This window comes from Panthera pardus, unplaced genomic scaffold (genome assembly GCF_024362965.1).
Source record: "Panthera pardus isolate Hobbes unplaced genomic scaffold, ASM2436296v1 HiC_scaffold_8, whole genome shotgun sequence".
NCBI classification, from domain to species: domain Eukaryota; kingdom Metazoa; phylum Chordata; class Mammalia; order Carnivora; family Felidae; genus Panthera; species Panthera pardus.
This window is the reverse complement of record NW_026527013.1, coordinates 42,199,337-42,225,334: the sequence shown is the minus strand read 5'-3', so window position 1 is coordinate 42,225,334 and position 25,998 is coordinate 42,199,337. Positions and strand designations below refer to the sequence as shown.

Sequence of the window (25,998 nt, the reverse complement as noted above, 5' to 3'; positions counted from 1 at the left end):
CTAGAACTTATTTTGTATTTTTCAAATATATTTGCATATTCAACATGAATAATAGGAATTATTTTTTTAATTGCACCCCAAATTGCCCCAAATACGTCCCTTCACCAGGATATAAGTTTATTTGCCTAAAAGGGGGAAAACAGTCAAATACTGTCCACTATATAATTTACTTATTTATGATACTTACCATTTATTTTCCATCTATCTCCCCCTACTACCATGTTAGCCTTATCAGAACAGGAATTTTGTCTGTTTTATTCACTGATACTTTTCTAGTGTTTCAAATAAGACCTGGTACATAGAAAGTACTCAATCCATATTTGTTGAAAAACGGATCACAGAGAATTTTGATGATTTATTCTTTATTGTGACAGCGTGACATGAGTACTTCTCTCCTTTTTTTCCCCTTTGTCATGGCTCTTGTCATATCATAGATTGTGAGGGTTTGAATAAAACTGTGAGGTACTGAGGTCAGGAATGGTTTCTTACAGGTATCTTTATGAGTAGGCATTTACTCAGTGCCTCCCGTGGTGGCAGGCATACAGCAGGAGCTCAATAAGTATTTGGAGAATTCTAATCATTTAGAAAATTTTCATAGTTTGGTGAAGTGTTATGCTAAATAAAAATTAAAAGAAACCTGGCTAAAGTAATAGACTAGAGAAGGCAGTATTCATCAACAAAAGGAACATATTAAATATATAACTCTAGGAAAATATTCAATATTATACTAAATTTTGAAATATTCTGGGAGTCCTTATCAGTCACTGAATAATCTAACTGCCATTGTTACTAATTTTGTACACACTGGATTTTTATACTATGAACTGTTAGGTAACCATGTATTATATTCAGAGATTCTTTTTTGTGATGTTAAATGGCAAGAATGCAAACACAATTTAAAAGGGTCATGGTACAGCTACGAATTAAACCTATTACTGAACAAGAATAATAAAAACATTAACTAAAACAACAGCTTCATGAATGAGTTTGGTCTAGCCAGAAAATTACGTTTCTCAGTGTTTGGGGCACCTGGGTGGTTCAGTCGGTTAATCCTCCGACTTCTGCTCAGGTCATGATCTCGAGGTTCATGAGTTCGAGCCCCAAATCTGGCTCTGTGCTGACAGCTTGGAGCCTGAAGCTGTGTCTCCCTGTTTCTCCACCCCTCCCCCGCTTGTACTCTGTCTCCCTCTCCCAAAAATAAACATTATGTGTTTTCAGTGTTTAATGTTTATAGGCAGCATTACTTATGGAAATGAAATTATTACATTATAACTCTAAATATTCCTAAAAGATGTGGGACCCCTTTAGAAAATATCAGAAGAAACACCCACAATTTTCCCTGTCACACATTAAATCAATGTAACAGTCCGGGCTGAGACTAAAGAGCCCAATCTCCACAGTCACTGAGAAGGTAAGGTTAATCCCTCTCACACAGCTCATTCCTTGATTTGCGGTCTTTATTACATGACGCAAACAGCATCATATTGCAGAGTGAAAAGGGTGAGTTAAAATAAAACACACCAAATATATATGCTTGAAACTCTTTTGTAGATGAGATATTCAAACAGTATCTGGGAGGAAAGAAAGATAATACATTTGAGTGTGTATGTTTTATTCACTTAAAATAGGTAGCATATGGTAAAGGCTGGCATTTGGTTTGCCTAGAGGACTTGATCTTCAGGTACAGTTGCCATTAATACTGGAAAGAAATGCATTCAAGAACTCTAATTCTTCAAAGTGAAAGGAGATTAAATATACATATTTAAGCTGCATAATGTCAGTTTCAATTGAACTCCATCTTTAAAAATAAAGCAAACTCCTTCAGAATAGTGAAGTGTCTATGAGAATGTCCCTGCATCCAAAAAAGTTATTATTAATCATATTAAATAATAATGTTTAACAGCCATAGCTCCAGAAAAAAAAGTGTAAAAATTGACAAGTGGGCATTTCATTAGAACTTGTCAAAAATCTGCATTTAACTAAACATAATTATATACAATAGAGTGGAAATATGGTGTATAGAATAGACGCTCAGGTTACAAAATGTAAAACTTAAAATGTACAAGACTTGAATTCCTGTAGTAAATATTTCTCTTAATGATGCAGCTAAGTTAAACTCATACTCAGTGGAGAAGCCACAAAGGATAAAACATCTTGGATTGCCTTTCATGGAACACCAGAAATTTAGAACATTGATTGAACTGTATAAATATTAAAGGTTCTTTGCCACCTCCTTAATGTTACAGCTTTATTCATTGTGAGGTGTAGAAAGTAAGAGGGAAGAATGAAATCAAGATAGCCTATATAAAAAACAGTAGTCAGATCTGGCAGTATATAAACTCACTGTAAAAATAAGCATAAGGGAAATTCATCAAGAGCTATACAGGAGAATACAAATGACCGATGGCTGGTTCAGTCAGGGATCACTGCAGGGAAACAAAACCATCCGTGTACTGAGCAGGTCTCAGGTAATCTATGACTTCTAAGTTGTTCAGCTCTCCTCTTCCAAAATACAATGCTCAGCCTCTCTATTCTGCCCACTGATAAGATTTCCTGAACTGAAAGGAACACCAAGAGAGAAATAAAAGTCATGTGTTCTTGGTTCTCGAAGGCACGAGTTAAGTCCTAAGTTCATTCCCTGAAAATGAATTCATCCAGCCTCATGTGCCTCTCTTGTACTGTGCTTTGCCATAAACGCCTCACATCCATTTTTGATACTGCAAAGCAGCATATTTCATGAAATATGCGATAAGTTCACACATCTGAGATTAGAATTTGGCTGATTGTCCTTTCAAATGCTAAATAAAAACCAGGTTGATTGCTATAGCACTTTGTCACAGATACCAAACGGAATCCATATATCACAAATGGAACTAGGGCATACTCACGCCAGATTCGCTGTCTAAATATACAAATTAATTCTTCAAGAAATAGATTTCTGTAAAATACCAATAAAACGGGTGTCTTTCATAGTGTTAGAATCTCTTCTGTAACATAATTGGCATAAATTATTTGAAAAATAGTTCCAATGGCATGATCTAAATGTTCTAAATCACATTTTTAATGTTTTTAATAGTACCGAACTTTTCATCTGAAATCAACCTTGTATAAAATATTTATAAGATAACATGTAAAGTGTGTAAAAGTCTCTATCTCCTGTTCTTGCCCTTTGTTAACTCTCTACAGAGTGACATAAACAATAGCAGTGCATAAAATGTGAGATAGATGCTACTGTGCACAAAAATTACATTGCATCTAATTAAACTTGGAAGAAAAAAATAAAATGAAAGACAATGCATTTATGGCATGACAGTAAATTGTTGTAGCAATCATGAAATCATTGATATTAACATTCTTCCCGAAATTAAATTTAAAATAAATTGAATGGTTGTCTTGGTAACTTTTTGGGGGGGGCGGTAATAGTTTTTTGAGAAGTTGACATACACAGTTCCTTTTTGTGTTCCAAGACTTAAAAAAGACTTGTAAGAACACGAAGAGTGGATTGATGTTCAAAATCTTAGCAGGCAAACTTTTCCTGTTCAAGATTTGTCAAATCTAAGAATATCACTAGAGTATCTGATATGCCTTTCTAGAAAAGTTATGACCTATCAGCAGTTATTCAAATAGGGTTGAAAGTGGTCTTTACCTGATTGGATAATATAAATCTTGAGATGATAGTAGAAAAACGATGGGGGAGGAGAAATAAATCCTTCAGATATCCCATAAATCATGTAAAAGAGCCTTCAGCTCCTATGTATCAGGGTTAAATTTATACATTTTAGCACACTTTAATATAATGTGTGGACAGAGATGAATATTGCATTGAGAGTTGATTTATATGAGTTTTAGAAGTTTCTATAAAACTAATTTTGTGTTTCCTTATAATTTAGTATCACACACCTATTTGGAATGAGTATTTAATGGGAAGCTTTAATTAATATTTAAATTATAAATGTAAACAAAATATGGAGACTTTCAAACAGTCACCATCTTCTGAATAAAATTTTGCCAGTTCTTTTGGGTTTAATATATTTTTCTAAAAATAAATCAAGAATTAATGTCAAGGTATTTCTGAAAGCAATACATCTATACGTCAAGGACAGTATGACATTCATTAATCCATAATCAAAGTAAAAATACAAAAGAGAACACACTATTTCTCATTTGGCATTAATTAGATTAATCAAGTACTTAGAAAGTAGTGGGGAAAAAATACTTAAACTGAAGCTAAACATCTGTTTGTCCAAGTTATGGATGAGGTTGGGTCAGACATACTGAAAGGCTTCAGGATTCTATGATTCTAAAGTATCAAAAGGATAATGATAAGGATCAAGGAGTACTGAGTCTCCAGAAAGAAAAGTTTAATAAAAACTCACTGTAAACAATCTTAAATATACAATTCCATACATGAACTATATCATGATGAAGTAGCTACTGTTCTTGCCTGCCATAATTGCTGGGCCTTACCCTGTCACACCAAAGGCTGCTTAATATGAACACCTGTGATTCTCTACCTAAAGTCTTTATCTAGCTGTGGAGTACACTTGCCCTGGGTGGAGGGCAAGCCGTAAGTACTTGAGAGTTAGAGCCCGTGAAAGCAGCTTTCAGCCAATGATGAAAGGGAGCTGGTGGATACATACCCTAGGATCCTCACACCTCGGCTGGGGGAACTTCGAGCTGTACTCTGTCTCCCAGGGTTCTCCAGTATGACAGCTCCAGTAAGTCACAGTGGTATATATCTTGATCATACTACACTATGGACTAGCTTACCCTTTTTCCCTGTCTCAATTCCCTGCTTCCTACTGCTATTCCAATGATCACCTCTCAAATTACTTGTGTAAGACGACCCTTTTGGGATGGCTTCTGGAGAAACCCAAATTCTGGGCACAAATTAACTCTAAAACGAATCAAATAACTTTATGTGTGATTAGTTAAGTGAGACTAATGTTGGGGAAATGTAGCAGCGTTTCTCAGCCTTGTCGCTTCTGACACGCTGACATGGACAGTTCTTTGTCGTGGACAGTGTACTGGACATTGTATGATTTTTAGCAGCATCCTAGCCTCTACTCACTAGATTCTCCATCCTGCTGTGACAACCAAAAATCTCTCTAGACATTGAAAAATGGTGGTGGTGGGGGTCATCTCCCATTATCCCCTTTCAAGAACCACTAGATTATAGAAAAAAAACTTCATTTAACAAGTTCAATAAAATTCACTCATTAAACTATCACATACAGAATATTATGTAACAGGCATTGTGTTAGTATTTACTAACACATGTGTTTAAAAAACACATGTAAGTTCCTGATTTCAGAGTTTATATTCTAGTCAGAGGAAAAGAATTAAAACCACCTATTACCTCACAGTGAGAAATTTTCCAAAATTCAGAGGCATTTTCCAACGGAGGCTATAGAATGAATAATTTCTTCCAAAATTATATGTATGTGTGTGTGTGTATGTGTGTGTGTAGATATATATTATATATCTATACATATATATCCATGGTGTGAGTGTATGTCTGCAAATTGTGTATGATTTTAATTCTGATGAGGCAAAAGACTGTTAATTTTCACAGTGTAAGTTCTGCATGGTGGGAGTGAAGGATGAGATATCTGCCCTTGGTTTTTGTTTCATGCCTTCTGTGCTGAAATACTGTGAGAGATTGAGCACATTTCGCTTTCTTTCACTATTGCAATTTTGTTCTTTTTCTTTCTTCCTTTCAGGAATATGGCGCATAACTTCTACCTACCTTCTCCCCCAAGTTTTTTTTGTTTTTGTTGTGGTTGTTGTTAAATAACATGCACGTTTCTGTTGAACAAGTTCAAATGATCATAACTGCAAAAATTCAAGAAGCACTGGCAGGTAAATTTTCTTACTTTTTAGTCCACTTTTCTCAGAATTGCTATAATATTTTCTCTCCTAGTCTCATGTAACTCCTTTTTTATGAGTCATATAAAGTTGTCATCACCATGACCTAGTATGACAGTTGTATGAGGCACACTGGGTTTCCCCAATATCTCTTTGTGCTTATCAGTCCTGCAGGTGTGGAAGGCCTTATCCTGGGATCACTTGAGTCTCTGTACCTGAGGGCTTCCTCTTCCCCTGTTGACCTGTGGATGGGACCTATGAAAAGTGACAACTGCAGCACATTAATGCCTCCATAGCAGCTCTAGGCCAATGACGGATTAAAGCTGGAAAATAACTATCCAAGCTTCTGACGTGTTTCCCACACTCTTTTCCAGAATTTTCCAGGGGTAGTGAGCCACTGTGTACCCTATTTCCCTTCCCTTCCCTTTCCTTTCTTTTACCGTCTCAATCCCTCACACCCCTACGATACTCTCTAGTGTCCATTCATCCTATGATACACTTTTGGATGGGTTGAAAGAAAGATCACCACTTTTTGGAGTTTATAATCTAATGTGAATGGTGGAAATCATTACTAATGTGCACATGATTATTAATGTATAAAATATCACTATTCTCTTAGACACTACATAGGATCTTCTGTTAAAGGGAGAGATGCAGGCTAGGGATATGAAATTACGGTATCGGCATACTTGCTCCATATTGATTGATTTTTTTTTCTTCTTGCAGGGGTAGGAGAAGGTAATGCTATAACAGTATTAAATAATATCCTTTGGTATTTTACCTTTTAATGGCTTGATTATTTTTTAATGCCATACTGCTGTCTTGAAAGTCAGAGTTCTGATAATCAGTTCTCAGGGAAGCATGTAAGAAAAAAATGTAATTTGTTCAGCAGAGGCATAATCCTTACTCACACTCTGATCAGAAGAAAGCCACATCAGTACAGAATATCATCACACCGATCATTTCGATGACACACAGAAGCACCTGGTATATTTGGAGTGACTGCTTCTTTGTATGAACTCACAGCTGACATGAAGGTTAAAACACTGGTTGGTATACCAACAAGTAGAAAACATAATTTGGGCAGTTACAGCAGAGAACAACTGTGTACGTTTGAAGTAAAAGACTCATCAAAGTCCAGGCCTACTATTTAAAATTTCACAGTTGAATGTTTTCATTTTGTCCAGGTTTTCAAAACCCATATTGTATGTGATTTGCACGGTGCTATTTTGCTGTTTTCAAATCTATGCAAATACAGTGGTGGGTGTAATAAATTCTTAATACATAATTTTAAACCATTTTGTGCTCCTTTTAGCTAATGTGTTAAAAGATAAAATGTGCATATAAATGTGTTAGTGAGAAAGGTGCTGTTAAGTAAAGAAACATTCACTAAAGGAATAATGTTGCAATTGGGAGATAATAATTTCCAATATGCTTTCTTTCACTGAAAATAAATATTACATGACAGTACCGAATTGATGACAGTACCAAATATGCTGTTTTGAACTAATAAGTACTTTTTTTACATAAAGAAACGTGGTTTTAGAGCTGTAGTTTTTGTTCTGTTTTGTTTTCTTTCTTATTTTGTTTCTTTCTTGCCAAGGTACTTCTCAGAAGGATGTTAAGTGTATGAACTAAAACACAAGGGATTATAAAAGATACAAACGAAACAAAGTATTCTGAAATACAATTATCCAAATATTATTAGAACATATTTGTGACAGAGCAATGTATGCTCTTGAATTCCAATAAGATAACACAATCTAGCAGTGGGTTTACAACAACTATAATTTCAAGGTAAAGATGAGCAATACTTCAAGACATCTGCAGAAAGGGTAATAGGACTACAAAATGTGTACCTTCTAGTAGCGATGGAGTATAGGTTCTAATACTGCTGTGGTTTGTTGCCTACATTCATAATTAAAGAACATGCTGGAAATAAAGATCCAATTTGTATATATTACTAATCAAATTCACAAACCTCCTAGGTTCTGTTTGAAAGTAATAATATGACCTTGGTTGACAGTGTTATGACAGTGTTAAAGAAACCTGACAGTATATGACAGTGTTAAAGAACCCTGAGGAGGGGTGCCTGGGTGGCTCAGTCAGTTGAGCGTCCGACTTCCGGTCAGGTCATGATCTCATGGTTCATGGGTTTGAGCCCATCATCGGGCTCTGTGCTGACAGCTCGGAGCCTGCAGCCTGATTCGGATTCTGTGTCTCCCTCTCTCTCTGCCCCTTCCCTGCTTGCACTCTGTCTCTCTCTCTCTCTCTCAAAAACAAACATTAAAAAAAAAGAACCCTGAAGATCTGCTAACCCAAACTTGTTTTCACAAAGAAATGACTGGAAGAATCCACAAAATCAGTTTTCATTTTTTACATTAGTAATAATTCAAATGGAAATGCAAATCAATAAAAATTAATAAAACAGTCTAACAGCACAGGAGTTGTAAAGAATATGGTAAGCTGGAGCACAAAGGCTCTTTCTGAAAGAAATTGTATACGCATGCCAAAAAAAAAGTCTTAAAGTCCAAGTTGGGGCCACCAATTTGTGACCTCTGATAAAATGTGTAAAACCAAAAGACAGTTTTAAATATTTTATATTTTTGAAAGCTAGTAGCAAGTGTTATCTTCTGTCTTTATCACCCACCCATATCACTCTAGGTAAGCAGAAAATATTATCGCTGTTTCACAGGAGGAAAATAGATGAAGAACAATCTCTGTCACATATCCAGTTAGAAAACCTAGACATAATAGCCAGTATTCGACTTTCCTCTAGAGAATAAATAATTCCCGAGACCCTGTGTTGGTAAGACATTTTTAGAAAAGAGAAGAGAAGAGAAAAGAAGAGAAGGGAAGAGATCAAATTTTCTGTAGAGTAGGAGCAAACAGTAAAACTTAACTTGCAAATGAATGCATAAGATAATAAGTCCCTGTGTGCTGAGCTGTCTACTCTGTGCATTGTGCTCAATTCCTGACTGGTATATATTCCTAGCCTTCATAACGATTCTGCAGAGTAGGCCTTGGCATCAATATGAGACACCCAGACTTGTATGAGACAAGAAAAGGAGTTCAATTATGGAAATCCCGAAGTGCTCACTGTCACCGTACAGGCAAAACATCATCATAACTGTTCTCTCTCACTCTTACTTCCATATGGGCCTAAGCTAAATCTTCTAAAACCAATGCTAAGACAGAAATAATAATTTAATCAGAATATTACTACCTCAGTTTTGGTAATTAAACATGCCACAAAACCTTTTGGCCTCTGTATCTGTTGACTTTAAGAATGTCAACTTGTACAGTACAGGTTAATTTTACCCAACGGATTTTTAAAATTGAAATTATGAAATCCATACTTTATGGAAGAGAGAAGCAAAAATATGGCAAAACTCAATTTCATACAAAATGTTTTATCATTATTTAGTCGATTGGAAATAAAATTAAAATTGATTTATCTAAGCATCAATATCAAGTAAGTATTAAAATATTTAATTCTCTTAATGCACTATTGGGAAACTTGATGCTATTTTCACTCTTTTACGGAAACAAATGTATATTGATAACATAGTTAATATATCATGTTGAATTGTCTTCACATTACATAGCTTTTCATTTTTTTTCAAATTTCAAATAGTTAAAATTAATGCTTTATTACATTCTATTGTCATTTAAATTCAAATTTTAATGATACATATTTTATTTGTGTTTGAAACTTCATAAATGAAAGTAGAAAACAAAATAAATTAATATTTACAAAGAAAACCCTGGGAAGTGTTAAATTTAAATGTTTATGTCACTGCAGATAAAAGTCATTTTTCTTTTATCTATACATCTTCTAATTTTCCACAAAAGCTTGTATTACTATCATAATAAAAATTAAGCTTGTGTTAAAAAAATATGTTAGAATTTCTTGCACACTTTCTTATTGTGCCCACAGAAAAATAATAATTTTTTTATTTTCCATAAATGGAAAAAAGTTGTGCAGGACAATGGACCAGGGTGAAAGTAACTGAGATTTCACACAACGTGGTAGAGAAAGGCCTCTGTGACAAGGTGACATCTGAGAAGCAACGGAACAAGAAATAGAGCCGTACAGGAAGCAGAGTGTTGGAAGAGGCACCTGGGTGAGAGAACAGAAGTTGTCAGAGAGGATGCATGCTTTCAAATAATATTTATCAGCATGTGTTATGTATGTATGTTATGTTTTTCACTGCTGTGAAAGTACCAAACAACCAAAAGGCATGATTCCTACCCTCCAGGAATTTTAACTTGAGTCAGGTGAGAAGTGTGAGAAACAGAAAAGAACTACAAAACAATTCAAAGTAATTTCTCTTATTTAAAAAACAGTCCATATCAATTAAAACGCATCATCTATTCCACTTAATTTAGGGTATTAAAGACAGATTTTATATTTAGATGATACTAAAGCTTGCAATATATTCTCCTATAATTAAAAGCCATTGGCTGTTTGCATTTAAGTCTTTTTTAATGAGTCAGGATTAAGAGTCTATGCTTTGTCCATAGTTTTAATTTTTAAAACTACATTATATTTCCTTCCATGGTAATACAAAATAGATCCTCTAACCGTAAATTACTTTGGACAAATCTTTCAGCAAACTCTAAAACATCAAAGCAACAAAGATGCAGGAGATTTAACATTTACAAAATGTTCTTTGGATCTTTTCAGATACTGCCATTATCTCTAAATTTTTAAATGTATTCTTTTAATAAATATTTTGCTGTTTTGCATTATGATGCCATGGCACTCCAGTTAACTCGATACCTAGTCCTTTGTGTATGAACAGTTTCAATCATGTGCCAAATTTATTTCTGCTGCAAGTAAAGATCTATCCTTTTATGGACACATCTGTTAGATGGAACGTTTAGTTGATCAAAATGTATCCTGGAGAGCGGAATAGTATAATATTAAAGGGGCATGATGTCAAGCCAGTCCAGAAAAAGACCACATAAATATAAGACTAAAAAAGAACTTTGACTTGGGAGAAAGAAGAGAATAATTATTGGATTACTAAACATTTGTAAACCGATGGAATCAAAAGGTTAATAAACACCTTGTGGGAAATAAGTAGGTTCAATCCAGATCCCTTTCAAGTGGCTAACTGATACACTCAGGTGTCCCTCCAACAGGAAATAATTGAAAGTGTATTGACAACTATGGGATAAGCCTTTTGAATAAGATGTGTACAGTGAAAATCTATTAAGTTTCACATATTCATTCAACAAATACCTCAGGCATGAGGCTAGGAAAGACAATTATAAGTAGATTAGACATTATCTCTACCCTCAAAAGGCCTATAATTTAGTAAGGTTATAATCAAGGAAGAACATTATTATAAGAATGCTCACTTTAGCAGCACATACACTAAAACTGGAATGATAGAGAGAAGATTACTATGGTCCCTGAGCAGGGACAACAGGCAAATTTGTGAACTGTTCACTATTTAAAAAACTTGGCTCTAAAAAAGTGTTATAGAAATTAATATGAAAAGGGCTTTGACATATATATATATATACATATATATATATATACACATACATATATATACACACACACACACACACAGATATATATATATATATATATATATATATATACACATACACATAACATGATGTAGGATGCATTTTATGCACTTCACAAGAAATCTGCTTTAATATAAATACACAGGTTAAAGGTCAAAGAATAGAAATAAATTTACCATCCAAACACTAATTAGAAAGGAAAATGTGAGGATGGCTATAATAAATAAGACTGGAAATAATACTTGTTGCTAAGGATGTGGAGAAACTGGAACCTTCATAGATTGTTGGAATGGAAAATGAGGCAGCTACTTTGGAAAACAGTGTAGCAATTTCTCATAAAGTTAAATACAGAGTCACCACATGACCCAGCCATTCCGTTCCTAAGTATATGCCAAACAGAAATGGAAACATTTGTACATGAAATGCACAAGTATATTATTCATGAAGACCAAAAAGTGGAAACAGCCCAAAAGTCCACCAATAGATAAATGGATAAATCAATGTGGCATATCCAAATGGGGTAGGCAGAATAAAGGCCTCCAAATATGACCATGTCCTAATCCCTGGAACCTGTGAGTATGTTTCCTTACCTGGCAAAAGGGGCTTTCCAAAGATGTGCAAGTTAAGGGCTTTGAGACGGGAGGTTACCCTGAAAGATCAAGGTGTCCAGTGTAATCACAAAGCTCCTTAAAACTTGAGGAAGGAGACAGAAGAGTCAGTCACAGTATTCCATGTGAGAACTCCACCTGCTTTTGTTGGCTTTGAAAATGGAGAGAGAGAGAGGGCCATAAAGCAAGGACCAGGGGACATCTCTAAAAGATGGAACAAACAACTAAATGAATTCTCCTCAGCTTCCATACAGGAATGCAGCTTAGCCATCATCTTGATTTTAACAAAGTGAGGCTCGTACTGAATTTCTAATCTGTAGAACTGATAGACAATACATTTATGTTGATTCAGGCCACTAAATCGGTTACATCAGCAATAGGAAATAAATATGTTATTCACTGGAATATCACCAAACTATGAAAATAAATAGGCATTGGTACCTGTTACACCATGGATGAAGATTGAAAACACTATGCTAAGTGAAACAAGCCAGTCACAAAGACCACATATTGTATGATTCTACTTACATGAAATGTCCAGAGTAAGCAAATTTATAGAAACAGAAAGTAGACTAGCAGTTGCTTGAAGTGAGTGTGGGGGTCTATCAGGGACAGGGGTCACTGCTAATAAATAAATACAGGGATTCTTTGGGTAAACAGAGCCTTCTCCAATTAGATTATGGTATTGGCTTCACAACCCTATGTGTGAATGAATATACTAAAAAAAGCACTTTAAATGGATGAGCTGTATGATGTCTGAATTACATCTAATACTGTTTTCAACACAGAAAACAAAATGAACATTGGAGTGACTCTATTTAATATTAAACAAAGTTGACTTCAGAACAAAAACATTACCAGAGGCAAAGAGTAACATTTTATAACAATAAATGGGGCAGGTTACCAAAAAAACACAGCCATCCCAACTGCTGCATCAACAGAGTTTCAAATTACATGAAGCAAAAACTGATTGAAAAATAAAAGTAGTCAAATCCAGAATTGTAGCTGAAGATTTCAAGTCTCCTGTCTACCTGCTAGGTCTGTTTGCTGAAAAGACCTGAAAGCAGTGAAACTCTAGTAGAAAAAAAAAAAAAAAAAAAAAGCAAAAACAAAACCGAAAACAAACAAAAACAAAACACACACACACCTAGCACTGAGATCTTGATTTCAAAATACCATCTCCAATAAAGGGAACCAGGGCTCCTTGAAAAAAATGGCTGATTCTGGAGCTGGGATATGAAAAGTAAAAGACAAACGTAGAGTGCCAGACTGCAAGAAAGCATTCAAAGATTCATGGGGACATATCAAAATGACACTGGAGTCAGCTTGAAAAGACTACCACTGGCCTAGTGTGAGATGGTAGAGGCAAATAAATCATTATAGTAATGAGTTACAACCCACATAACAAAATAGGAATCCATGAGTCCATACTAATAAAAATAAATGTGAGAAAGTATCTCTTTATGAAATACTTATTAATTATAAACAGTATCTCGTGAGAAAACTAAATGAATAGATAAGAAAGAAAAACCTTCCTTAGGACAGAATTCCACTAATAAAGAGAGACAAAATAAATTAGAAAATCACTATTTGGCAACCACCATAGTAAGCGTTTTTCAGGCAAGGACCACAAATAGAGGTTAAAACTAGCAGGCAAGAGTCTAAAAGTATCTCTTTATGAAACACTTATTAATTATAAACAGTGAATTAATAACTTTATAGTAAAGAAAAATGGTAGTTGCCACCTTAGCCAAGTGACGTCAAAGTTAATAAATATCACCAGTAACTGGCCCAACTTGACAACGTCTGCCTACTGGCAGGATGTGCTGAGGACACATCTGTGGTATTTCTGCCAACAATGCATGGCCTGAATCAAATCCTGAGGAAACATCAAACTGTGGGATTTTCAGAAAAATACTCAGCCTGTACTTTTCAAAAACATGATTGATGCAAACGACAAAGGAACGAGAAAATGTTGCAGAAAAGGCACATGAAAAAGACAGGAAAACTAAATGCAATGTGTGATCCTGGATTGGATCCTTGACCAGCGATAAATAAATAAATAAAAGCATGCTTTGACATTAAGGGCATTAATGAGACAATAAAATTTGAATAAGGACTACAGACTGAAATACTGTGTTAATATTGTCCTAGTATTAATTTCTAGATTTTCATAACTATCTGTGATTATGTAAGAAAATGTCTCTGTTTTGGGAGCACTGGGGTGACTCAGGCGGTTAAGTGTCTGACTCTTGATTTCAGCTCAAGTCATGATTTCACGGTCATGAAATCTAGGCTAGCGACAGGCTCCATATTGGGCATGGAGCCTGCTTAAGATTCTCTCTCCCTCTCCCTTTGCCCCTCCCCCTCACCCATGTGCATGCTCTCTCTCTCCAAATGAATGTTACTATTTTTAAGAAAGCCATGCTGGGGGCACCTGGATGGCTCAGTCGGTTAAGCCCATGACTTCGGCTCGGGTCATGATCTCGAGGTCTGTGGGTTCAAGCCCTGTGTCGGGCTCTGTGCTGACAGCTCAGAGCCCGGAGCCTGCTTTGGATTCTGTGTCTCCCTCTCTCTCTCTCTGCCCCTCCCCCACTCACGCTTGCTCTCTTTCTCTCAAAAATAAACATCAAAAAAAAAAAAAAAGAAAGAAAAACATGCTAAAGTATATACAGATTATAAAAGCTGTGGACAGGGAGCTGAAGAAGTGTATGAGAGGGACAACTAAACAAGCTTGGGACATGATGGAGAGATTCCCACAGGAACAGCTAACTTAAGGGCATTTTACTTGTCTATCACTATTGTAACAAATTACCACAAACTTGATGGCTCCAAACAACCTAAATTTATTATCTTAAGTTTTGGAGATCAGAAGTCCAAAATGGGACTAAAATCAAGATGATATAAGGGCTGTGTTCCTTCTGGGGGCTTAGGGCAGAGTCCATATCCTTGCGTTTCTAATCCCTAGGGATCAGTCACTTTCATTGGCACTTGGCTCCAGACTTCCATCTTCAAAGTCAGCAATGGCTGGTTGACTCTTTCTCAAGTTGAATCACACTGACACTAACTCATCTTCTGTCTCCCGCTTTCAATTTTAAGGATGCTGGTGATTACTTTGAGCCCATCTTGAGGTCAGATGGTTACAATCTGAGTTCCATTTAGAATCTCAATTTCCCATTTGCCATATAACAATCGAGTTATAGGTTCCAGGGATTAAGGTGTGGAAATCTTTTGTTGGCCATTACTCTGCCCATCACAAAAAGCTTAGTTTTCCTTCAGTAGCAGGTATGATACTGTTACTTATTACAAAAAAAAAATGAGTAATATTGGCTTAGCAGTTAAGGAATGTATATGGTTTATGGAACTGTAAGTGCAAAAGAAGGAGCTGGACTTACGATAGGCTTGATAATTTCAAATGACTGGTTTCTGCCAATCTCTTTACTCTGCTGTTTTCAGCACTGATGTCACCCCTCTCATGATCCCAACATGGTAGTTAATAGATCTCATAGATACAGAATCATTCCTTCATATCAGTAGTAGAGAGGGTGTTTTTGTCCCAGAAACTTGAGCACACATCCAAAGGTTCACTTTGGTCGGATCAGATTAGAATTACATACCTTTCACTGCACCAATTCTGTGGCCAGAGGAATGGGAAATGGTAATTGGCTTAGGCTTGGTCCCAGGTCCCAGAGGTAGAATCCATTTCCCCAGAACAAACAGGATCCCAAATGGAAAATTCTTGAGAAGAGAATAAGGAGGAAAGGACTGAGTGATAGATGTGATAAAATGTCTTTCTCTGTTTGACTTACTTCATTTAGCATAATATTCTCCAGGTTCATCCATGTTGTCACAAATGGCAAAATTTCATTAGTTTTTATGGCTGAGCAATATTCCATTGTATGGATATAACATCTCTTCACTATCTGTTTATCCATCAATGGACAATTATGTTGTTTTCAGCTTTTGGCTACTGTGAATCTATTTACTTTGAAGAATCCTCAAGTAATTGATCCATCCATACTGTTCAGGTTTTACAGTTGATTTTGGTGACAGAGATAGGAGGGCGTATTCTCACTCCATATTATCAACAACCAGAAACCGATGAGAAGTTTCATTTTAAAATCCAAGAAAGTGACTCGTTAGGAACATAATAGAAATTGTACTTTGGTGTTTGACTTGAAAGGTGGCATCCAGTCAAATGTGTCTCCCACTTGTACCACCAGCTAGAGCCTCTTTATCTAAATTAAAATATTTCCACCTATAGACATTCTGTTTGAAGATGCAGACAATCTTGGAAAGAGTAATACAAAAATTTTAATACAATTTTAGTCATTGATATCTTAAAATGACTTAGTTTATGGGTTCTTTCTTCTTTACAATTAGTTAAAAAGTAAGGCACTGAGAGGCTTATGAATAAATAGCAACTCAAGACACAAAAACTCCTGTCCTCTCCCTCTATTTACTACCTCCCATTATCCTTGAATAACATTGATTAACTTTATTTTATTTGAGATACTTACATATTACCACAAGAATCTTTGTGAAAAGGATATTTCTATCAACGGGAGTACCTTAATTCCAATCACCATGTTAGGGAACCCAGAGCAACTTTTAGATTCCTTTTAGGATTTATTTAAATTAGGCACAAAAAATAATTGTAAGCCAGAAATTTTCCACAGATGTTCCCTGATCATTCTGAATTGGAGATTACATTCATAGGACTGTGGAATTGACCATCCCAGTAAATGCAGTCTAGTTACTAGGGAGTAGTCAATCCAATTACCTTAGACTTAAGTAGTTTAAATTAAGCCTCTCCTGATGTGGGGAAGGTTTCAATTGCTAATAGGATAATTGCACCTGATTTCAAAGTACAGACTGTAGTTTTCTTTTTTTAAGAACTCATTTTTGGAAATAGAGCAGTTCCCTCAGTGGAAGGATGATTAAAAAAACAAAAACAAACAAAAAGAAAAACACCACCACCACAACTGACTTTTCCCTCAGCCTCAAATTTACTGCCACATCTCATACTGAAATAATAATAAGCAGACCTGTCTTTTTCCTTCTTTAACTTTTGTGTGTTCCCATACTGTCTTACTGTATTATGATTATATTAGCAATTAGAAAAGGAGGAATTAGTGCCACTTCTACACATTACCATCAACCTATTAATTTACATTGGAAATTCCCTCTACGCTTTGACATTCTGTGCTATTCTGTGTTGAGTCATCTGAGATTTGAGAGAGAACTCTAATTATCAAATTAATTCTGAAAGAAGGAAGCTTTTGCCCTTCCCATTTCTTCAGGTGAGACCTACTAACAGGTGTTCTTTTATGTTACACACATACCTCCGTTTTCCACTTTGGGGTGTGGAGGGACACATGACTTATCTGCTTTGTATGATGCAAATGGAAGTGAGCATTTGGAAAAATGGTCTCACGGATTGCTTTGTACTTACTTTCTTAACCTTTTAAATTTTAATAGAAAGTAACCTTTTCCTCAATTTATGTTTAATTAAATCTCTCCCACTCTTCAAAGAAAACCATTTTTTTGTTTCCATAAGGTAAACTTGAGGTTGCTATTGAACACTTCTCCTCCGTCAATAGCTCTTTAATATTCTTGTCTCATTCAGCAAATATGACAGATAAAGTTGCATTTATTGCGAGAATGCTTATTAATTCTGTGTTTATAGTGAAAATGACTATGTCTCAAAAAACAGCATTTTAGGGGCACCAGGATGGCTCAGCTGGTTAAGCGTCCCACTCGATTTCGACTCAGGTCATGACCTCAGCCTTCATGGGATCAAGCCCTGTGTCAGCTCTGCACTAACAGCATGGAGCCTGCTTGGGAATTTCTCTCTCTCTCTCTCTCTCTCTCTCTGGCCCTCCCCAGTTTATGCACTCGTGCACATACTTTCTCTCTCTCTCTCTCTCAAAATAATAAAACAAAATATATAATACTATAAATTTAATTTATTTTCAGGTTAAAAGTTTATATTTATTTAGATTTCATGTGAATATATACACTAGACTGTAGTTTAAGAGAGATAAAAGTAGTTTCACAGCAGTAACTTTTAAAAATGTGATACATTCATTTTCAACAGCATCTGCAATTTGGGTAAAAGACTGCAATGCAGGAAACCAAAGTTATTTGCTACGCTGGTTGAAACACTCCAGCTCTTTAAGGAATCACAATCTGCCTTTTATTTCAGATGTGTATCATTACAAAACTTGCACAACACACCTGCTTCTGCTCAGAAAATATTTCGATGATCTACAATTTTATTGGTGCTAAAATGTTAGAATATTTTTACTGCAATAAATACAATTATCTAATGGTATTCCTTCTAAAGAACAAAGCAGGTATCTAAATGTTCTTATGATTTGGGGCTAACAATACAAACCGAGCTACCATATCACATTTGTGATAACTATTCTTTAGTCCTCAGTAATTATTTCATGCCCTACGCCAAACTCTATGCTTTCATACTAACTTCTAATTAAAAATAATTAAGAAAATTTTAGGTATCTTTTGCTCTGCAATGGAAACAAATCTACCACATCAATTAGGTCACATGAAATGACTGATTCATTCAACAAATATTAACTGAGCTCCTACTGTGTCTCAAACTCTGTCCTAGGTGATTAAAATGTACCCATGAACAGTTCAAACAAATATCACTGTCCTTTTGAGGGTTATACTTTAACATGGGAATTAAATCCATGAGAAATATAATCAATAAGCAAATTACCTAGGGTAAAAGATGATGAGTACTATATATAAAAGAAAAAAGAAAGCAAAATGAGAGGACCAGGAGTTTGCAGTGGGGTGGGAGCAAATGTTTTGGGATAAAATAGATGGTCAGGATGGATGATTCAGGACAGACTTGAGGATGGTGACGAAGTTAGCCTTGTAGATTCTGGGGAAGGGCATTCCAGTCACAGAGATGGTTGAGAAAAAGCTAAGGAATAGCAGAGGAGGAAAAGAGACAGCATATTATTTAAGGACAAGCAAGGGAGAGAAACTGCAGATGCTTTGGGGAGTTCAAATGAGGAGGAGGGGGCTTGAATGCTGTGCATAAGTTGCAAACTCCCCTCATTTCAAGAGTCTTAGGACTACATGACTTTCAAAACCTCAGCTTTTAAAAAGTTCTCCATCGATCTTTGGTAATCAAATATTATAACTGATTACTTAGATCATGCTACATTATTGTTTAGCTTATTTAACAAAATAAAATTGGGTAAGACTTCATCATTAAAAATAATGAATCAAATACGTTCTGTCCCAGGGCGCCTGGGTGGCTCAGTTGGTTAAATGACTGACTTTGGCTCAGGTCATGATCTCACAATCTGTGGGTTCGAGCCCCACGTCAGGCTCTGTGCTGACAGCTCAGAGTCTGAAGCCTGCTTCGGATTCTGTGTCTCCTCTCTCTCTCCCCTCTCCTACTTGTGCTCTGTCTCTGTCTCTGTCTGTCTCTCTCTCTCTCAAAAATAAATAAACATTAAAAAAATAAGAAAAGATACGTTCTGTCCCTATTTTTGTGTGGGTGTGGGGGTAGGGGGGAAGACCTCTGTCTGCAACAATCCTCCCATTTTGATTCCAACACCTTATTCTGACAGGTTGCTGCCCTGGATGAGAAGGCTCTGAAGGTAAGTCAATGTCTTTTGAGTTTTATAATTGAGAAGATGTTACCAAAAGTTGGATCCTAACATTAGCAATCATCATAGAAACAAACAGTACATCAGATGCCTTCCTCTCATTTCCACTGAAAAGAAAGGAAGGAAATCAGGAAAGAAGGAAGGTAGAGGGAAGAGTGTGGTGAGAATCCTATACGATAGTTGAACAAACCGGATATAAAACACAATATGGTCTAAAATTTTGACAAGTTTTGCGCACCATCTCAACACGGAAATCAGATCTACTGGGGAAAAAAAACATGAAATAAGCAACTGTAAAAACACATTTGCATCTCCCACAGTACAATTAAATGGTCACAGTGTACTGGAAACTATGCAGACATTAAGATGAAATGCCTCTGGCAATATTCAGGCAACAGAGGGAAGTTTAATTGGTGATACATTTAAAAAGCATAACACACCGAGCCTACCTGGTTCAAAGTAAAACCTTTTGTTTTCCAGTGCAGAAATGACCCAATCAGCTATTTGTTTCTTACCATAAATGTCAATATACTTCATAAAAAGCCAAGCTTACCCAGGTTAGTATAATTTGGGAGTTTAATAATTGTTAGTTCTCTTCATCAGGCCTAGGAAGAAATCTACTGACTGGATTTTAAAAATTTTATAAACCTCCAGATTGCAACCAGGGGTTCTATTATTTGAAAAGCATCAACATGGGGTGCCTGGGTGGCTCAGTCAGTTAAGCAGCTGACTTCGGCTCGGGTCATGATCTCACGGTCTGTGAGTTCGAGCCCCGCGTCAGGCTCTGTGCTGACAGCTCAGAGCCTGGAGCCTGTTTCAGATTCTGTGTCTCCCTCTCTCTCTGCCCCTCCCCTGTTCATGCTCTGTCTCAAAAATAAATAAAATAAAATGTTAAAAAAAAGTGTCAACAAACTTGAATATACTTTGAATAATCTCAAGTTTGAAGTCCAACAGTGGGAACCTTTATTAAATTCCCTCATTAGTAATTTAGAAATAGGCATCAAGTTAAAATCAACTATTCTTGTTGAGTGTAATAAAACCACAAAACTAATCTGATGATAACAGTTGAGGTTCTCTCTTATAAAAATAAGGTATTTTATTGTATCTATATCATCTGTTTATGCATTTTTAAACCAAAGAGAAAATTGTTTAAATATTAACTAAGCTTCAACTTTGCTTTGGTCTCCAACATAATATTTAATTCTCAAGCAGTTAACTCCAAACCATGACAAGCTCGAAAAATTAGTAATTCTTATTACATATTATGACAATTTTAAAACATTGCAATAAATATTATCCTTCCAAGACACAGTAATTACAGGTTGACCAGACTGATTGCTAAGAATGTGATTCTCACCTCTATGACAGCAATGGGAAGTGCGCGCATAAATTAATATGGTTGTTTTACCGACTATTCTCAGTTTAATAATGGGGATAATTCTCTTCCTTTGAGCATCTACAATAAAGCACTGAACTTCTTTTATAGTAAACCCTGTGGTCCATAAAACCTTGTTATGAAAAGATGGTGTCAAATCCAGAAAAACACAATCAATAGAGTTTGCCTCTCTACATTGGCAATTATCTAGAGTTGGCATTTCTGTAATTTCCCTACACTCTTGGTCTCAACCAAATGAAATATGTTTTTCTTTAGAAGTTCAGTATAAATCATAAATAGAATCCACTAACAAGGAAAAGTATTCCAAGTAACTGACAACTATTATCTTCCCAGAGTAGAAATGAAGAAATGTTTGCCAAAACAGCTGATGTCACTCCCCCCCCCCTTTTTTTTTAAATCATAGAACCATGGTGTTTACAGTATTCTCTATTCCGTGATACTGATGTACCTCTGCAAATTTCACTATGAATCACATGCATTTAATAGGGATAGTGAAAAAATACAAAAGATATTTGTAGCCTTGAAATATCTGCAGAAAAGAGATATCTAGTCACATTCAGCACAGAAGTTAATACTTTCTCTTATCACCTTCTTTTCAACACAGATGTTTGCATATAGAAGAATGTGCGTGTGTGTGTGTGTGTGTGTGTGTGTGTGTGAGTGTGTGTTGACAAAACAAATGTTTTGTGGAGCTTGGAATATAAGGGAGATGAAGAAAATGAAAAAGATAACCTAATGGTAAGAAAAGAAAAGAAGGAAGTGTGATGCAGGCAGATATTAAATCTCGAGTCTACTAAAAAGTACAGTACAGAAGACTCAACTTTTGGAAATAAAACAACTTCTGGAACATTAAGAAGCCTAACATTTAATAAATGACTACCTTAATGCCTGCAATACAATCAGACATCCATTCCCTTCTCTGGAGACAGATGCTGCTCCCAACATATCTAGTTTATTTTATCCTAAAATTCTCAGCTCATCCAGCACTTTACCATTCCTTTTATAGCTGTTCGTTCCAGATTCTTCACGGGTATCACTTTCAGCAAATCTAATGAGATATTTTTGGGCATCTAACAGAGGTAGTCAATATAATCTTCTTAATCTTTGCACTCTCCATTTGAAATTTATGGCTAAAGAACATTATCTCAATACTTCATCCTACCCGTAGTTCTCAAAGACTGGGGGAGTGAAGTCACAAACGCAATGCCTCAATGTTTCAGCTTTTCCCTCTGAGTGTATAAAAGCACCAGTGGGCAATGCGGTCCTCTTCTGACTCATGATATCTAATTCCTTAGCCACATGAGTAGCTTACACCAGATATTATTAATAAAGGACCAAGTTTATATACATTTCAGTTAAGGTGTATATATAAAGGTATGTAGGAATATTTGCATACTAATGGTAGGGGTTTACAGACCATGCAGAGTTTATCACTGAAGTCCCAAGTCATCCATGTCCTTCAGGTTATGAACTCTGCGAGAAATCCTTAGGAGCACTTACTGCCTACTTCCGGTCCCATCAATCACCACACAGACCAGAAGCAGAGGCAGCTGTGCTGAGAGTTGCTTTTCACTTGTGTCTACAAGGAGATGAATTATGACTCCAGCACCTCCAAGAAATGGGACAGTGTTTTTGTTCAATAAGGTTTACCTTCCAGAAGTCAGTGGATAATATTTTCTCAGTGTTTTTTGTGTATGAGAACTTACACTTGGCATTTTGGGGAGAGGTCAAAAATAAAAATAAAAATAGAAACTCAGAGGTTTATTTTTCTAGGAACAAGCTCAAAGTATAATTGAGCACCAAAAATTCCTGTACTTCACACAAGTGAATAGTGTCTTTATAGACTGATGTGTAATAGAAAAGATTTGCACCTTTTAAATTGGGTTTATCATTGGAAAAATGTTTTGCTAAGCAAATAATCACCATTGAATTAGGAATTCCAAGGGGGAACCAAATACACATGGTACTCACCTTAAACAGACTCTTATTTTAAAATGCTGTGGTTTGTAGGGTGCCTGGGTGGCTCAGTCAGTTAAGCGTCCGACTCTTGGTTTTAGCTCAGATCATGATATCACAGTTTGTTGAGTTCGAGCCCCGCGTCGGGCTCTGTGCTAACAGCACAGAGGGCTTGGGATTCTCTCTCTCCCTCTCTCCCTGCCCCTCCCCTGCTTGCTTGTGCTCTCTCTCTAAATAAATAAAGTAAAACAAAAAAAATTTTAATACAAATAAAATGCTATATCTGCAAAGCATGTTCTTTTGCTAATATGTTTCCTATATATAAACCTTTTTCTTTTCTTGCTACATTTGGTTGAATTGTTCTCCTCAGCTAGTTATAAAACACTACAATGCTTATGACAAAGTTGACACTTATCTACTGACTGAAGAATTGATGGCATGAGGCATACTTTGTATCCAAAATTTAAAACTACCCACCACGGGATGGCCCAAGCAGTCTTGAAAGTCAAAACCAGACTGGTGTGATAGGAAGAACACTGAATCTGGAGTTCAAAGATGAGGTCTGCGTCCTGCCTACCAGTGACTACAGCTGTATGACCACGGGCAACTAACTTAACCTATCTGGGACTATTTCTCATTTTAAATTGCCTATAATTATACCTGCCCTATATAATGCACAAAGATATTTTGGAGCTCAAATTAAAGGATGAGCTAGATCTCCTGTCCCAGATATGAGGGAAAGAAAGAGAAGAATAACAAGTATAAGAGAGCAGATAAGGTAAGTTAGAAATCTTTTCCAAATGACTACTTTTATGTTGGCTAGAGACTACCAATGGAGGAAATGAAGGCCAGAGAATATTAAAAGGGGTCATCAAGGAAACATCATTAAAAATTTGTATCCTCTTTACCAAACTAATTTTGTTTCGTATATCTCCATTTTCTGATTTGCTTGATTGAGGGGAAAATGTGCTGCCTCTAAGATGTTACAGTTCTAGAATATAATTCTGCCCATTTTAAATAGTGTAACTAATTTCACCATATGCATGAGAAAGAATTTTAGCATATGATATGTAATCAGTTCACATTCTTGTACATTTCCTCTCTAGGAGTTTTGATCACTTTCAACACTTACATGAGTTCTCACTCTCCCCACCCCGACCAAGGTGATGACAATAGAGATACTGTCACCACATTAACAGATGTTGTACAGTGTGGACATTACTGAGCTAAATTCTTTGTATAGTTTTTGTTATCAAGATTCAGTAGTAACCTTGACTTTGGTATTTTTATTATTGAAGACTTGTATATGAAAAATGAGGCTTGCCCTTAAGTATCAGAACCTAGATTTTAATTTGTATGTGAACCCATGTCTTTCTGACCACAAAGCCCACATTTATTACTAAAAGCTACACAGTTTCTCATTGTATAAGATAATAAGCATTACAAAATAAAGTCAGGGAAGATAAAATCCATGCTCCTTAGAAGTTTACTATCTTGATGAGGAAATCAGGTGAATACACAAATTATAAAACAAAACCAAAAAAAAAGGTTAAAAGGAAAGTAATATAAGCTATTTTCATCCAGCTTTATTGAGATATAATTGACATACATTGTGTAAGTTTAAGGTGTAAAACTGTGATGATTTGATACATTTATTTTACTGCACAATGTTTACAATAAGGTTAGCTAATACATCCTTTCCTTCCCGTAATTACCATTTTGTTGCTGTTATGGGGAAAGCACCAAAGCTCCACTCTCATTACAACTTTCAAGTATGCAATACCATAGTATTACCTACAGTCACCATGCTGTGCATTAGATCCCTGGAACACAATCATCTCAAAACACCAAGTTTATATCCTCAGACCGGCATCTCCTCATTCCCCTCACCCCCAGCCCCTGCAACCACCATTTTCCTCACTGATTCTATGAGTTCAATGTTTTTATATTCCACATAAAAGTAAGATCTTACAATATTTTCCTTTCTATGTTTTAATTAACTCATTTAGCCTCAAGGTACATCAATGTTGATGCAAATGTCAGGATTTCCTTTTTTATGGCTGAATAATATTATATATACAATGAATATATATATATACATTATATATAATATTCTATTACATATACTTATGTATTACATTATATGATACATATGTGTTGTAATATAATGTTATATAATAAATCATGTTATATTATAATTTTGTATTATGTATTTTATACATTTTCTATTTTGTAATATAAGTATATGTAAATTAATACTTAATTTTATATCATATAAATACATCCATATAATTTATATTACATTTTATATATTATATACCATTTATATATTTTATATTAATTATAGATAGGTATATATTCATTATATGTTACATATATAGGCTACATTTTAAGAGCTAATATTTAATGATTAATGATTTTTTTTTGTTTGCTTTTAAGTGTATTTACTCATTTTGAGAGAGACAGAGAGTGAGCACGTGCACAAGTAGGGGAGGGGCAGAAAGAAGGAGAGACAGAATCCCAAGCAGGCTCCATGCTATCAATGCAGAACCCAATGTGGGGCTGGAACTCCATGAACTGAGAGATCACGACCTGAGCCAAGATCAAGAGCCTGAAACTTAACCCACTGCACCACCCAGGTGCCCCTAACGATTATTTATACAATGCCTATAATAGGCATTCAACATTCCCCAACAATCTTATGAGATCTGTGTAACTGCCATAACGATTTTACTGATGGGGAGACTGAGGTGTCAGAAAGGTTATATAATTTGTCCTAAGTCATAGTCCTTTATCTTTATTCCCTACCTTTAGGGAATATACAGCCTGTTTGGAGATATACACCCAGGCACTAAGACTCGGGGGACAGGACACCTGGGTGACTCAGCCAGTTAAGTGCCTGACCCTTGATTTCACCTCAGGTCATGATCTCACAGTGGTGAGATTGAGCCCCGGGTTGGGGTCCATG

The 25,998-nt window shown here is 35.8% G+C and overlaps 1 non-coding gene across 1 annotated transcript; it reads left to right on the top strand.

Annotated features, from left to right (window-relative positions):
- The first annotated feature begins 11,230 nt into the window (after positions 1-11,230).
- Positions 11,231-11,337, top strand: LOC128775761 (U6 spliceosomal RNA). The gene has a single exon (XR_008420740.1). It is a non-coding gene; the product is annotated as a U6 spliceosomal RNA (small nuclear RNA).
- Positions 11,338-25,998: the final 14,661 nt, after the last annotated feature.